The sequence below is a fragment of the Oncorhynchus tshawytscha genome, linkage group LG04 (genome assembly GCF_018296145.1).
Source record: "Oncorhynchus tshawytscha isolate Ot180627B linkage group LG04, Otsh_v2.0, whole genome shotgun sequence".
NCBI lineage: Eukaryota > Metazoa > Chordata > Actinopteri > Salmoniformes > Salmonidae > Oncorhynchus > Oncorhynchus tshawytscha.
The window spans coordinates 52,581,509-52,596,508 of NC_056432.1; the positions used below are offsets into that span (position 1 = coordinate 52,581,509).

A 15,000-nucleotide genomic window follows, 5' to 3' on the forward strand; every position below is an offset into this window, starting at 1 on the left:
ATGATTATAACACAGTTTAGTTCACATTATGGCGCAGTCAGGCAGAACTTCCAACACTCCGAATCACGGAATGCCATCTGGGCCTGGTTGCTATGGGTACCAGCTGTAACCCTGCTAATGAAAGAACATCTAAATGTGCTGCAGTGAGCAGGCTGGTCAGATTTCACCTGCTGTGTGTGTGTGTGTGTGTGTGTGTGTGTGTGTGTGTGTGTGTGTGTGTGTGTGTGTGTGTGTGTGTGTGTGTGTGTGTGTGTGTGTGTGTGTGTGTGTGTGTGTGTGTGTGTGTTTAAATATATAAACATCAAGTTAATTCCTGGAGACAACAAGGTCCTACATAGCAACACTGAAACATAGTCAATGTGTCACTGTTAGAGGTAAACAAAAGGGTGTTTGGCACTAAGTGGTTGCACTGGGTTGTTTCTGTTAGCTTTTGGTGTGTGCGCGTGTGTGAGTGTCGTTGTGTCTCTGTGTGTTCTCGCTATTCCCAAACAGGCAATCCCTGAGCCTCCCTGATGAGTACTAAAGCCTAAGTGGGGATCTAAAGCTCTGCAATTAAAAGCATCTCAGGGAATGAGTCACCCGCACACACACACACACACACACACACACACACACACACACACACACACACACACACACACACACACACACACACACACACACACACACACACACACACAGCGAATCCAACGCCGTCCAGTTGAGCGTCATTGTGATTCCACACAGGTAGAAATCAGAGCCTTTAAAACAGCCTTCCCTGAGGCAGCGGGTGCTGAATGCTGAATGTTTAACACAGCAGAGAAGGACAGAGCTCCTATAATCACGCAGGTTCGGGAGGACTCATCCCCATCCCAGTTCATATTGAGGTAGGGAAAGGAAAGGATCAGATGGGTAGATCAATCACACACCAATCAGATCATTCAGAATGAACTGAATCATTCAGAAAGTGGACAAACCAGAAACCTCTCGTTGCTATAGTCATGATTTCTGTGGTAAACGTGGATCTCTTTGGTCAGCCTTCAGCGGTCATTCAGTCCTACCACCATCCCATTTGACGGCGACTTTACAATTTACCCTCTGGAGGTCACGTGACGTCATCACCACCCGTGACTTCAACCTCATGAACCCGCCCTCCCTATCGGCGCCACCACGCGTTTTAGACCGGAATAGATGAAGATGGTGTCTGATTGTGGTAGCCTAACCGTGGTCCCACCATGGTCCCAGGAGTGACCACGTACAATGGCCCCGTTTGTCTGACTGACGTGCTCTTTGTGACACAAGCGCAGGAATGGAGAGAAGGAGCGAAAGAGGAGAGAAGGAGAGAAGGGCACCTAAGGGAGGTCTCTGAACGGACGTTGGCCCAGTAGAAACAGATGGGCAGACCTAATGAATATGGTTATCCGCCGGACAGGGAGAGGAGGGGCTGTGACCTCACACAGAAAGACCGGGGGAGACACAGGAACTGGAATTAGATCAGGAAGGATCAAATTGACATTATGTCATAAAGTGCACATGGGAGTCAGCTGGTCCAATCATTTCATTCGGTTCACATAGACAGCACGTCCACATACGACATCATAGGTGAGGATGATCCTTTGTACTTCCTGAACAATCTTGAGATGTATGACATCACGGTCTAATCCTTCTCTATCTGATTCTAGCACAGGTACAGGAAATACAAATATACCTGGAAATATATCACTATATTTCTGGGTATATTGTGGGCATTCTACATACAGTATATTGTATTTGTTGACATTGATATAATGTAGCTATGACCAGTTTGACAACAGCTACAACAGCAGTCAGTCTGTTTTATATAGCCTTGCCAAAACGCTACCCATAAAATAGTGTGTTGACTCATAAAACATTACCAATAAACAAAGTGTGTGTTGTTTGTGACTGTTAGGCTCGATATTCTGTCACAGCTGGATACTAAAAGCCTGGTCCCAGACCTGTTTGTGCTCTTTTTGTGTGTGCTTTTGCCCACATCGTCACGTTTGGCATGGCAATCCCATAACGAGTTGGCAAGAGAGCCTAAACAGACCTGCAACCAGGCTAGAATACTAACTCTACCCAAACAAAACAGAATGAAATCTGATATCAAAGCAGATAGAGGCCGTTCCCTTGTGTCGCTTTGAGAGCGATAGAAACAGGTCCATGCCAATTAATCATTTATTATCCACGTATACATCTTTGTATTGATTCACTGCGGCTCTTCTTTATAGAAAGAACCTGCTAGTTCTATGGGGGCAATATCCTTATCCTGAAACAGAGTAACTCCAATACTATCAAAGAATCAAATGGTGCATGGGCAGCGTGTGACGTCTGTGTCTGAATTCGAGACGGAGGCAGGGCGGTGGCACCCTGCACTGATGGATTCATGGGCGCGCCATCTAGCCTTCGCTCAGTGGGAGGGGCAAAGAGGCGTGCCGCCAATATAGGCTCCCGTCAGAGACTTTCAATGTGGAACAAACACTAAAAGACAAGGACACAGGTCCATATAGGAGCAGACAAAAAAAAAGACACACATAGCCTACATTTACACCCCCTCTAATATTATACCCATTTCTGGTCTGATAAGATTCCACAGTGGACACAGCCCGCCACTGAGCGAGCAATGCCTGTGTTCTGTGGTCCTCACACATTGTAGACACCTGCTGTGCACACATTAATCAAACGATTCAAACTAGTCCGGCGCGTGTTCGCTGTACGTGAGCGTCAATGTGTGCAAGCTTCACTGTGTGTCGGTGGGGGATGAAGCCAGACAAACCTCTTCTCTTTTAGCTCGGACATGAAAATCACAGAGAGAAGAACGGGGGGAAAAGAACTGATAGTTACATATCACAATATTATTTTGGACAATATTATATTGATACTTGGACCCCAAAAATGTATTATATATACTGTCAGGCCCTGATCTGTTTCACCTGTCTTTGTGCTTGTCTCCACTCTCCTCCAGGTGTCACCCATCTTCCTCATTATCCCCTCTGCATTTATACCTGTGTTTTCTGCCTGTCTGTTGCCAGTTCTTTTTCTCGTCCTCCTGCTTTTTGACCCTTGCCTGTCCCTGTTCCTGACCCTGCCTGCCGTCCTGTACCTTGGCCCCTACTCTGGATTATCGACCCCTGCCTGCCTTGACCTGTCGTTTGCCTGCCCCTGTTACAATAAACCTTGTTACTTCACACGGTCTGCACTTGGATCTTACCTTGGTACCTGATATATACATTATTTGGGATTTACATTTTTGCTAAGTAGCCCTTTCTCCATCTTCTTTTTAAATAGTGAGCCGACATGTTTTCAGCATTTTCATTTCCATGATTGATCAAAAGTAATTTTCTCATTCTCTGTCTGCAGCTGACATTATTATATATATTTTTTACCTTTATTTAACTAAATTCTTATTTTCAATGACAGCCTAGTGGGTTAACTGGTCTAGGAACAGCCTTGTTCAGGGGCAGAACGACAGATGTTGTACCTTGTCAGCTCAGGGATTTGATCTTGCAACCTTTTGGTTACTAGTCCAACGCTCTGACCACTAGGCTACGCTGCCGCCCCAGCTGTGTAACCTAGTGAGCAATATATATGGAACATCAAATTGCAATACATAATTGGCACCCGAGTGTCGTGATAATATCGTTTCGTGAGGTCCCTGGCAATTCCCAGCCCTAATAAAAATAACGTATAAAAATGAGGAGAACCTATTAAAGAAAACAAACCTATATATTCAGTCACACACATATCACCTCAACCTGCAGTCTACCCAAAGAGAAAGTGCCATCTCTTCTATGAAGATAACTGCTATTCCATTTGGTTTTATAGGCTCACTACACATCCTGAGGAAAACACATGTGAATCCATTCCCCTTCTCCTTTCCCTTTGTCATGGCAATGAAGTCCGCCAGACCTCCAGCCAGTCTATCCACTGTGAGGGGGAATTAGCAATCGAATGCAGCAGGATATATAGAGCCCCCCCCCCTTCCCCTTCATTCTCACCTGCTGGACTCTATGGGTCTTTAGAAGGCCTAAACAACTGGTGGAATACGGGCACCATTAAAGTCAATGGTCCCCTGAGACGATACTAGAGGTTAAGAGAGTTCCGGAGGCTGTTGATTGTAAAGAGGGTTTCGGGGAGGAAGGGAGAAGAGGAGAGAACTCTCTACCGCTAGTCGATCGATATCATTCCATTAAGGGTCATTTAATTAGATAAGAGTCCGCACGGTAATCAAATATATTCACAAATACCACCGATCAAAAGCATGGCCGCTATCTGAACCCAGCACCTGATCGAGTTCAAAGTCTGAAAATGAAATTTGAGTCTTTTGAATTCAATTGGACCCAATTACAATAATTCAAATGACTACATGCATTATCAACACATTATGCACATGCTCTTATCTAACAGTTTGATTAACGGAACTCTGTGTCAACGCTAAATCGCACGCGGGGACATAGATGAACATCTTGGCTTCCGGCGTGCCCGAAAATAATAAAGAAATGTCCTTCAGATATTAATACTGCTCTCAGCAAAGCTCATTCTCTCTTGACTGAAGGTCGTCCTATATCCTGAATCGATATTTGCTTTGAGATAATTTGAGCAAATATTGGGAGAAATTAAACCTCTCCAAAAGGCGGTCATTGCTGTGTGCTTTTCATTTTGACACTAACGTAGATAAGCCCTAAGCCTTGGTTATGACTCTTAATGAGACCCAGGCTTCTCATAAAGACAGACTTAAAGCCTTTATCTGGAGAAATGCTTATTAAGATAGAGGTCTTATCACACTACTGGCAGATGGGCAGATGGATGGATGTGTGTGTGTGTGTGTGTGTGTGTGTCAACTCATACTGTGTTCATATACTGTTGTTTACGCCCTGTGTATGTATATCCTATATTGTCGACATAGTTTATCCTAATATACCTACTACTGTACATAACATCCTCATTTGCTCCAGAGGTGCTGCACCACTACGGCTGACCCTGTGAAACAACACATTTCCCTGCACCGATCCAGTGTACATGACAATAAAACAAACATTTTTTTTTTTAAACAAATTATACACATCACACACAGTATTTATATTCTCACTCCCATATATATCGGCTTGGATTGACATTTCTTGATGAACAAAAACGAATGAAAATGTATTTCTACTGTATTTGCGAGACATTCTACTGCACTGCTGGCGCGAGTAACACAAGCTTTTCGCCGCCCCTGCCATAACACCTGCAAATCTGTATACGTCACCAGCAAACTTCGACTCGACGAGTGTTGTGTGGGTGCGGGCGTGCGTGGACATGTCCATTAAAAAGGTCTGTGACACGCTTCCACAATAGGACAAGGGTCATTCACTACAGCCCTAGCTGTGACAGACAGATCAATGCCACAAATGAAGAAATTGAGCAAACAGAATGACATCCTTCCTTTACCTTTCTGTCTCCCTCTCCTCCGATAGAGATGTTTCCCTCCAGTGAATAAGAAATAGTTCCAAATATGTGTGTATGGCCGAAAGAAGGAAGGTACATTATCTCCACTGAACAAAAATGTCAACGCAACAATGTCAAAGATGATAGATACCTTCTGATACCTTATCGTCAGTGCTTAGACTTAATTCCCTGCCACCTCCCCTTAGACAGATTGAGGTGTTCAGCATCCTAGAAGCTCCTAGAAGTTACAGTCCTTGTAGTTATTCCAACCCCTCTCTGTTTGCCACTTCCACAGCCAAGGATAAAGGAACCAGCGACGATGCACAGTTGGATATTGAGGGAAGGGAGAGAGGGAAAGGAGAGGAGGGAGAGTAGGAAAGGAGAGGAGGGAGAGTGGGAAAGGAGAGGAGGGAGAGTGGGAACGGAGGAACAATAGAGGAGAAAAAGGAAAAATAAAGTGTGAAATGTGATCCCTGGAGAGCAAAGAAAACAAGGTCCTGAAAATACTTGGTAGAGAAGTGCTATGAATGCATGGTGAACGCACACACACACACACACACACACACACACACACACACACACACACACACACACACACACACACACACACACACACACACACACATGCACACACACACACACACACACACACACACACACAGCCCCCCATGCACACACACACACACACACACCCCACACACACACACACGGCCCCCCACACACACACACACACACACAGCCCCCCATGCACACACACACACACACACACACACACACACAGCCCCCCATGCACACACACACACAGCCCCCCATGCACACACACACATCCTCGTTCAGAGGCATTCTCTAAATACATAGGCAATGTTTTGTATAGTGAGCAGCATTTTTACACCATAGATAAGGAGTGGCAGCAATGCCCTTGACTGTGACAAACACGTCACACACCTTCACGCACGTCTCTCACACACACACACACACACACACACACACACACACACACACACACACACACACACACACACACACACACACACACACACCATTGATGGCCTTGACTACCTCCTTCCTGCCTGTTTGGCAATTGAGCCAGTCTGGCTGTCTTCACTGCTGAGTACAAAAGGGACAGGAGATGCAGTACGTAACGTATGCTCACCACTAGAGGCCAGTAGAGGCTGCGTGTGTACTGCTCATCCCTCAATGTCAGTGGGCCAAGTGATTTGACTGGGAAGGTGATTTCCCTCTCCCATAAAGACTAGGAATGTGCATATTTCCCTTTCAAAATGATTTGATCCGTATCTAGATACATGGGCTCCGATACAACACAGGAACAATTTGTTTTAGTTTGAAATGTATGTGTATACCTGCTCGTCTAAAATCTAATTCCAAATAATATGGAGTTGGTCCTCCCTTTGCTGCCATAACAGCCTCCACTCTTCAGGGAAGGCTTTCCACTAGATGTTGGGACATTGCTTGCTTCCATTCAGCCACAAGAGCATTAGTGAGGTTGGGCACTGATGTTAGGCCTGGCTCGCAGTTGGCGTTCCAATTCATCCAAAAGGTGTATGATGGGGTTGAGGTCAGGGCTTTGTGCAGGCCAGTTATGTTCTTCCACACTGATCTTGACAAACCATTTCTGTATGGACCTAGCTTTGTGCACGGGAGCATTGTCATGATGCTGAAACAGGAAAGGGCCTTCCCCAAACTGTTGCCACAAATTTGGAAGCACAGAATCATCTAGAATGTCATTGTATGTTGTAGCGTTAAGATTTCCCTTCACTGGAACTAAGGGGCCTAGCCTGAACCATGAAAAACAGCCCCGGACCATTATTCCTCCTCCACCAAACTTTACAGTTGGCACTATGCATTGGGTCAGGTAGCGTTCTCCTGGCATCCGCCAAACCTAGATTTGTCCGTTGGACTGCCAGATGGTGACGCGTGATTCTTCACTCCAGAGAACACGTTTCCACTGCTCCAGAGTCCAGTGGCGGCGAGCTTTACACCACTTCGTTTGGCATTGTGCATGTTGATCTTAGACTTGTGTGCGGCTGCTTGGGCATGGAAACCCATTTCATGAAGTTCCCGACGAACAGTTCTTGAGCTGACATTGCTTCCAGAGGCAGTTTGGATCTCTGAAGTGAGCATTGCAAACGAGGAAAGGCAAGTTTTATGTGCTTACGCACTTCACCACTCGGCGGCCCTGTTCTGTGAGCTTGTGTGGCCAACCACTTCGCAAGAGAGCCGTTGTTGCTCCTAGGTGTTTCTACTTCACAGTAACAGCACTTACAGTTGACCAGGGAAGATCTAGCAGGGCAGAAATGTTTTGAACTGACTTGTTGGAAAGGTGGCATCCTATGACAAGTCACTGAGCTCTTCAGTAGGGCCATTCTACTGCCAATTTTTGTCTATGGTGATTGCATGGCTGCGTGCTCGATTTTATACACCTGTCAGCAATTAATTTGAAGGGGTGTTAACATACTTCTGTATATATATTGCATTACACTGGATTAATATACAGTTGCAAGACAAAGTGTGTGAACCCTGTGGAATTACCTGGATTTCTGCATTGATTACTCATAAAACTGTGGTCTGATCTTCATCTAAGATCACAATAATAGACAAACACAATCTGACTAAACGAATAACACACAAACAGTTGTGTTTTTCACATTTCCATTGAAGACACTGAGTAATCATTCACAGCGCAGGCTGGGAAAAGTAAGTGAACCTCTGCGATAACGACTTCGCCAAAAGCTATTTGGAGTCAGGTGTTTCAATTAAGGAGATGAGATTGGAGGTGTGGGTTGCACAGGTTCCCTGCCCTTTAAATGAAGGCACACAAAGCCTGGTTACTGACACATCTGTTCTTCTCCAAAACGATTTGTGAACCGTGCATCGATCCCACCAACTTTCACAGGACCTTAGAAGATGCATTATGGAGACGCACGAAGCTGGAAAAGGGTTACAAAAGCATTGCTAAAGACCTTCGGTGTTCACCAGTCCACGGTGAGACAAATTATCTACAAATGGAGAAGATTCAGGACTGTCGCTACTCTCCCTGGGAGTGGGCGTCCTGCGAAGATCACCCCAAGAACACAAAGGGCAATCCTGGAAGAGGTGAGAAAGGAACCCAAGGCTAAAAGCAAAATACCTGCAGAAAACTCTACAAACAACGAAAGTCTGTGTTCATGTGTCCACTATCCGGGGAAAAAAACACTGATCAACAATGGCGTTCATGGAAGGACACCGCGAAGGAAACAGCTGCTGTCTAAAAATAAAAACATTGCGGCACGTCTCAGGTTTGCCCAAGACCACCTGGATGTTCCACAACGCTTCTGGGAAAATGTGCTGTGGACAGATGAGACAAAAGTTGAATTTTTTGGGAGAAATGCACAACGCTATGTGTGGAGGAAAAAGGGCACTGCACACCAACACCAAAAACTCATCCCAACTGTGAAGCATGGTGGAGGGGGCATCTTGGTTTGGGCCTGCTTTGCTGACTCAGGGCCTGTAGGTCTTGTAATCATTGAGGGAGCAATGAGTTCAAACGTGTATCAAGACATTTTATAGGAGAATGTCAGGGCAGCAGTCTGTGACCTCAAGCTTAAGAGAGGTTGGGTGATGCAACAAGACAATGACCCAAAGAACACAAGTAAATCAACTAATGAATGGCTGAAAAGGAAGAAGATTCGTGCCTTGGAATGGCCAAGTCAGAGTCCGGACCTTAACTTCTTGGATATAGGGGGCGCTCTTTTAATTTATGGATAAAAAAACGTGCCCGTTTTAAGCGCAATATTTTGTCACGAAAAGATGCTCGACTATGCATATAATTGGCAGCTTTGGAAAGAAAACACTCTAAGGTTTCCAAAACTGCAAAGATATTATCTGTGAGTGCCACAGAACTCATGCTACAGGCGAAACCAAGATGAAACTTCAACTAGGAAATGGGCAGAATTTTTGAAGCTCTGTTTCCCATTGTCTCCTTATATGGCTGTGAATGCGCCGGGAATGAGCCTGCCCTTTCTATCGTTTCTCCAAGGTGTCTGCAGCATTGTGACGTATTTGTAGGCATATCATTGGAAGATTGGCCATAAGAGACTACATTTACCAGGGGTCCGCCCGGTGTCCTTTGTCTAAATTGGTGCGTAATCTACAAGCTGCACGCAGTCATCCAGTGATTGAGAGGAGACTTTCAACGAACGATATATCATGAAGAGATATGTGAAAAACACCTTGAGGACTGATTCTAAACAACGTTTACCATGTTTCAGTCGATATTATGGAGTTAATTTGGAAAAAAGTTTGGCGTTTTGAAGACTGAATTTTCGTTTTTTTTGGTAGCCAAACGTGACGCACCAAATGGAGCAATTTCTCCTAAACAAATAATCTTTCAGGAAAAACTGAGCATTTGCTATCTAACTGAGAGTCTCATCATTGAAAACATCTGAAGTTCTTCAAAGGTAATGATTTTATTTGAATGATTTTCTGGTTTTTGTGAAAATGTTGCCTGCTGATGCTAATGCTAAATGCTACGCTAAATGCTACACTAGCTGCGCTAGCTGTTACACAAATGCTTGTTTTGCTATGGTTGAGAAGCATATTTTGAAAATCTGAGATGACAGTGTTGTTAACAAAAGGCTAAGCTTGAGAGCTAGCATATTAATTTCATTTCATTTGCGATTTTCATGAATAGTTAACGTTGCGTTATGGTAATGAGCTTGAGGCTGTATTCACGATCCCAGATCCGGGATGGCTCGACGCAAGAAGTTAACCCAGTTGAGATGCTGTGGCATGACCTGAAGAGGGCTGTGCAATCAAGACAACCCAGAAACATTGATGAACTGAAACAGATTTGTTGGGAGGAATGGTTCAAAATTCCTCCTCGCCATTGCACAAGTCTTATAAGGAGCTACAGGAAACGTTTGGTGGAGGTTGTTGCTTCTAAAGGAGAATCGACACGTTTCTAAATTCAAGGGTTCACTTACTTTTTCCAGCCTCCACTGTGAATGATTACTTCAATAAAAATTTGAAAAGTGGAACTGTTTGTGTGTTATTAGTTTAGTCAGATTGTGTTTGTCTATTATTTATTTATATATTTGTAATAATGACAATTACAGCAACACTGAATGAACACTTTTAGTTTAACTTAATATAATACACCAATAAAATCAATCTATCTGTCACGTTCTGACCTATATTTCCTTTGTTTTGTCATTATTTAGTATGGTCAGGGCGTGAGTTGGGGTGGGCAGTCTATGTTTGTTTTTCTATGATTTGGGTATTTCAATATTTCGGCCTAGTATGGTTCTCAATCAGAGGCAGGTGTCATTAGTTGTCTCTGATTGAGAATCATACTTAGGTAGCCTGGGTTTCACTGTGTGTTTGTGGGTGATTGTTCCTGTCTCTGTGTTTGCACCAGATAGGGCTGTTTTGGGTTTTCACGTTTCTTGTTTTGTTAGTTTGTTCATGTGTAGAGTCTTTATTAAAGAACCATGAATAGAAACCACGCTGCATTTTGGTCCGCCTCTCCTTCAAGTCAAGAAAACCGTTACACTATCCTCAAATAAATAATGAAACATGTTCAATTTGGTTTAAATAATGCAAAAACAAAGTGTTGGAGAAGAAAGTAAAAAAGTACAATATTTGCCATGTAAGAAAGCGAACATTTAGGTTCCTTGGTCAGAACATGAGAACATATGAAAGCTGGTTGTTCCTTTTAACATGAGTCTTCAATAAGAAGTTTTAGGTTGTAGTTATTATAGGAATTATAGGATTATTTCTCTCTATACCATTTGTATTTCATATACCTTTGACTATTGGATGTTCTTATAGGCACTTTAGTATTGCCAGTGTAACAGTATAGCTTCCGTCCCTCTCCTCGCCCCTACCTGGGCTCGAACCAGGAACACATTGATAACAGTTACCCTCGAAGCATCGTTACCCATCGCTCCACAAAAGCCGTCGCCCCTTGCAGCTCAAGGGGAACAACTACTTCAAGGTCTCAGAGCAAGTGAAGTCACCGATTGAAACGCTATTAGCGTGCACCCCGCTAACTAGCTCGGGAGTTGATAGACTTGAAGGCATAAACAGCTCAATGCTTTAAGCACAGCGAAGAGCTGCTGGCAAATGCATGAAAGTGTTGTTTGAATGAATGCTTACGAGCCTGCTTCGCCCTACCACCGCTCAGTCAGACTGCTCTATCAAATCATAAACTTAATTATAACATAATAACAGACAGAAATACGAGCCTTTAGGTCTTCAATATGTTCAAATCTGGAAACTATCATTTTGAAAACAAAACGTTTATTCTTTCAGTGAAATATGGAACTGTTTCATATTTTATCTAACGGGTGGCATCCATAAGTCTAAATATTGCTGTGACATTGCACAACCTTCAATGTTATGTCATAATTACGTAACATTCTGGCAAATTTGTTTGCAACAAGCGTGCAATGAACGCAAGAGAAGTGACACAATTTCCCTAGTTTAATATTGCCTGCTAACCTGGATTTCTTTTAACTAAATATGCAGGTTTAATCAAATATACTTCTGTTTATTGATTTTAAGAAAGGCATTGATGTTTATGGTTAGGTACATTCGTGCAACAATTGTGCTTTATTCACAAATGCGCTTTTGTTAAATCATCCCCCGTTGGCGAACTTGGCTGTTTTTGTTAGGAAGAAATAGCCTTCACACAGTTCACAACGAGCCAGGCGGCCCAAACTGCTGCATATACCCTGACTCTGTTGCACAGAACGCAAGAGAAGTGACACAATTTCCCTAGTTAAAAGAAATTCATGTTAGCAGACAATATGAACTAAATAGACAGGTTTAAAAATATATACTTGTGTATTGATTTTAAGAAAGGCGTTGATGTTTATGGTTAGGTACACATTGGTGCAACGACAGTGCTTTTTTCGCGAATGCGCTTGTTAAAACTAGTTAGGGATAGGCGGGACGCAAATGTCTCAACTGGCCAATTGCCAAGGAAAATGCAGACGCCAGATTCAAATAAAATACTATAAAATTCAAACTTTCATTAAATCACACATGTAAGATACTCAATTAAAGCTAACACTCATTGTGAATCCAGCCAACATGTCAGATTTTAAAAATGCTTTTCGGCAAAAGCATAAGAAGCTATTATCTGATGATAGCACCAGCAGTAAACAAAGGGGTTAGCATATTTCAACCCTGCAGGCGCTACACAAAACACTGAAATAAAATATAAAACGTGCATTACCTTTGACAAGCTTCTTTTGTTGGCACGCCAATATGTCCCATAAACATCACAATTGGTCCTTTTGTTCGATTAATTCCGTCCATATATATCCAGAATGTCCATTTATAAAGCGCGTTTGATCAAGAAAAAAACATCTTACAAAAAACGCAACGTCACTACGAAATATTTCAAAAGTTGCCTATAAACTTTGCCAAAATATTTCAAACTACTTTTGTAATACAACGTATTTTTAAACGTTAAAACGCTATGTTCAATACAGGAATGAAAACAAACCAGCGCCACTTTTCACGTCTTGCGCAACTCACAAAAGTGTACCCAGTTCCTAGTTGGCCTACTTCTTCATTGCACAAAGGAATAACCTCAACCAAATTCCAAAGACTGGTGACATCCAGGGGAAGCGGTAGGAACTGAAAACAGGTTCCTAAGAAATATCCCTGGGCAATGACAGGGAACAGAGAGAGGGAAAAAAATGAAATTCTGAACAGTTGTTCCTCAGGGTTTTGCCTTCTACATAAGTTCTGTTATACTCACAGACATGATTCAAACAGTTTTAGAAACTTCAGAGTGTTTTCTATCCAAATATATGAATAATATGCATATCTTATATTCTTGGCATGAGTAGCAGGAAGTTGAAATTGGGCACGCTATTTATCCAAAAGTGAAAATTCTGCCCCCTAGCCCCAAGAGGATCACCCGTTTGGCGAAGTAGGCTATGATTCAATGATAAATTAACAGGCACCGCATCGATTATATGCAACGCAGGACAAGCTAGATAAACTCGTGATATCATCAACCATGTGGAGTTAACTAGTGATTATGTTATTAAGATTGATTGTTTTATATAAGATATGTTTAATGCTAGCTAGCACCTTACCTTGGCTCCTTGCTGCACTCGCGTAACAGGTAGTCAGCCTGCCACGCAGTCTCCTTGTGGAGTGCAATGTAATCGGCCATGATCGGTGTCCAAAAATGCAGATTACCGATTGTTATGAAGACTTGAAATCGGCCCTACTTAATCGGCCATTCCGATTAATTGGTCGACCTCAACCATCAATGCAGAAATCCAGGTAATTCCAAAGGGTTCACAAACTTTTTCTTGCAACTCTATATTAATCCTAGAAAACTGAAGGAGAAAGGGCGCAAAAGAGTAGGAGACAAACAGAGAGAGAGAGAGAAAGACACAATTATTAGAATGGAAGCCCCACAGCAATCAGAACCCTCTAGAGATGATCATCTAATTCCCTCCTTATCACCCTGTTCGTTTCTGGCCAGAGACTGTGATAGGATTCACCCAGGAGAGGATAGAGAGAGCAGAGAGAGGCCAGGGCCAGACCCCATGCAGCCATGGAGAACTGTGTCAACCCAGAGCAGCCATGGAGAATTGTGTCATCTCTGGACCAAACATAAATTTTCTCCTCCCAACTCTCTTGCCTCTGCTCTCCTAGGAGAGGAGAGGAGAGGAGAGTAAGACGGGGGAGAGAGGAACAGGGAGAAAAAATGGATGAGGGTGAGGGAAGCATGGTGGTTCCCAGGCAATGATTCTGTGTAATTAGGCTGTAGTGAAGGGAACCATGGTTGGCCAAGGTAGATGAACTACTGTATTCTGGTACAGAGGCAAAGCCTACAAGTCTCGTAGGGATTGGGCCACCACAGAGCATCCTCTGACAGGACTGGATATAGAGGTCTTGCTTTTTGGAGACTCGATGAACACACATAGACACATGTATACTATAAACACAGCCTGTGTGTAGTGATCCATGGCCTATAGTCACAGCGGTGGCATGGCTGTCTCTCTCTGTTAGACTGAGCTAACACACAGAGAGAGAAGAGAGAGAGAGAGAGAGAGAGAGAGAGAAAGAGAAACTGGGTCACACAGGAAAACGTGATGAGCTGCCTTAATAAATCACTCTATCAGTAAGCTACATGTAATAACACAGGGATGACTTGTGGCCAGTGTGTTATTAAATTGTTTCTGTTCTTGAATTTTTGTTTTTTTAAAGTCGCTCCAAGTCAGGTTTTGGTACGGTCACGTTGCCAAGCACTTGCTCAAACTCAAACACAACACACACACACTTGCGCCCCCCCCCTCACCCACCACCCCCCACCGCCCAGCCTTACATGGCATTCAAACGATCGCTCTCTCCGCAGAGGCATTTCTGCAGGGTTGCTAAGCAGACCAATAACTCGCAAACAAACCAAAACATCCACCCTGCTGGTCCTGATAGTCAGTTTGCCTGCTAGCCTGCCTGGACACTGGCAAAGTCCATGCTAAGACACTTTTACATTCAAGGGCATGCATTCAAGGAATCACATCACTTCCCTGAAGGGGTAACACA

At 43.5% G+C, this 15,000-nt stretch overlaps 1 protein-coding gene across 1 annotated transcript in view; it reads right to left on the minus strand.

Moving 5' to 3' along the window:
• The window catches only part of LOC112248974 (neuron navigator 2a), a 133,497-nt gene that overhangs the window by 117,350 nt on the left and 1,147 nt on the right, over positions 1 to 15,000 (minus strand). The window lies entirely within an intron of this gene.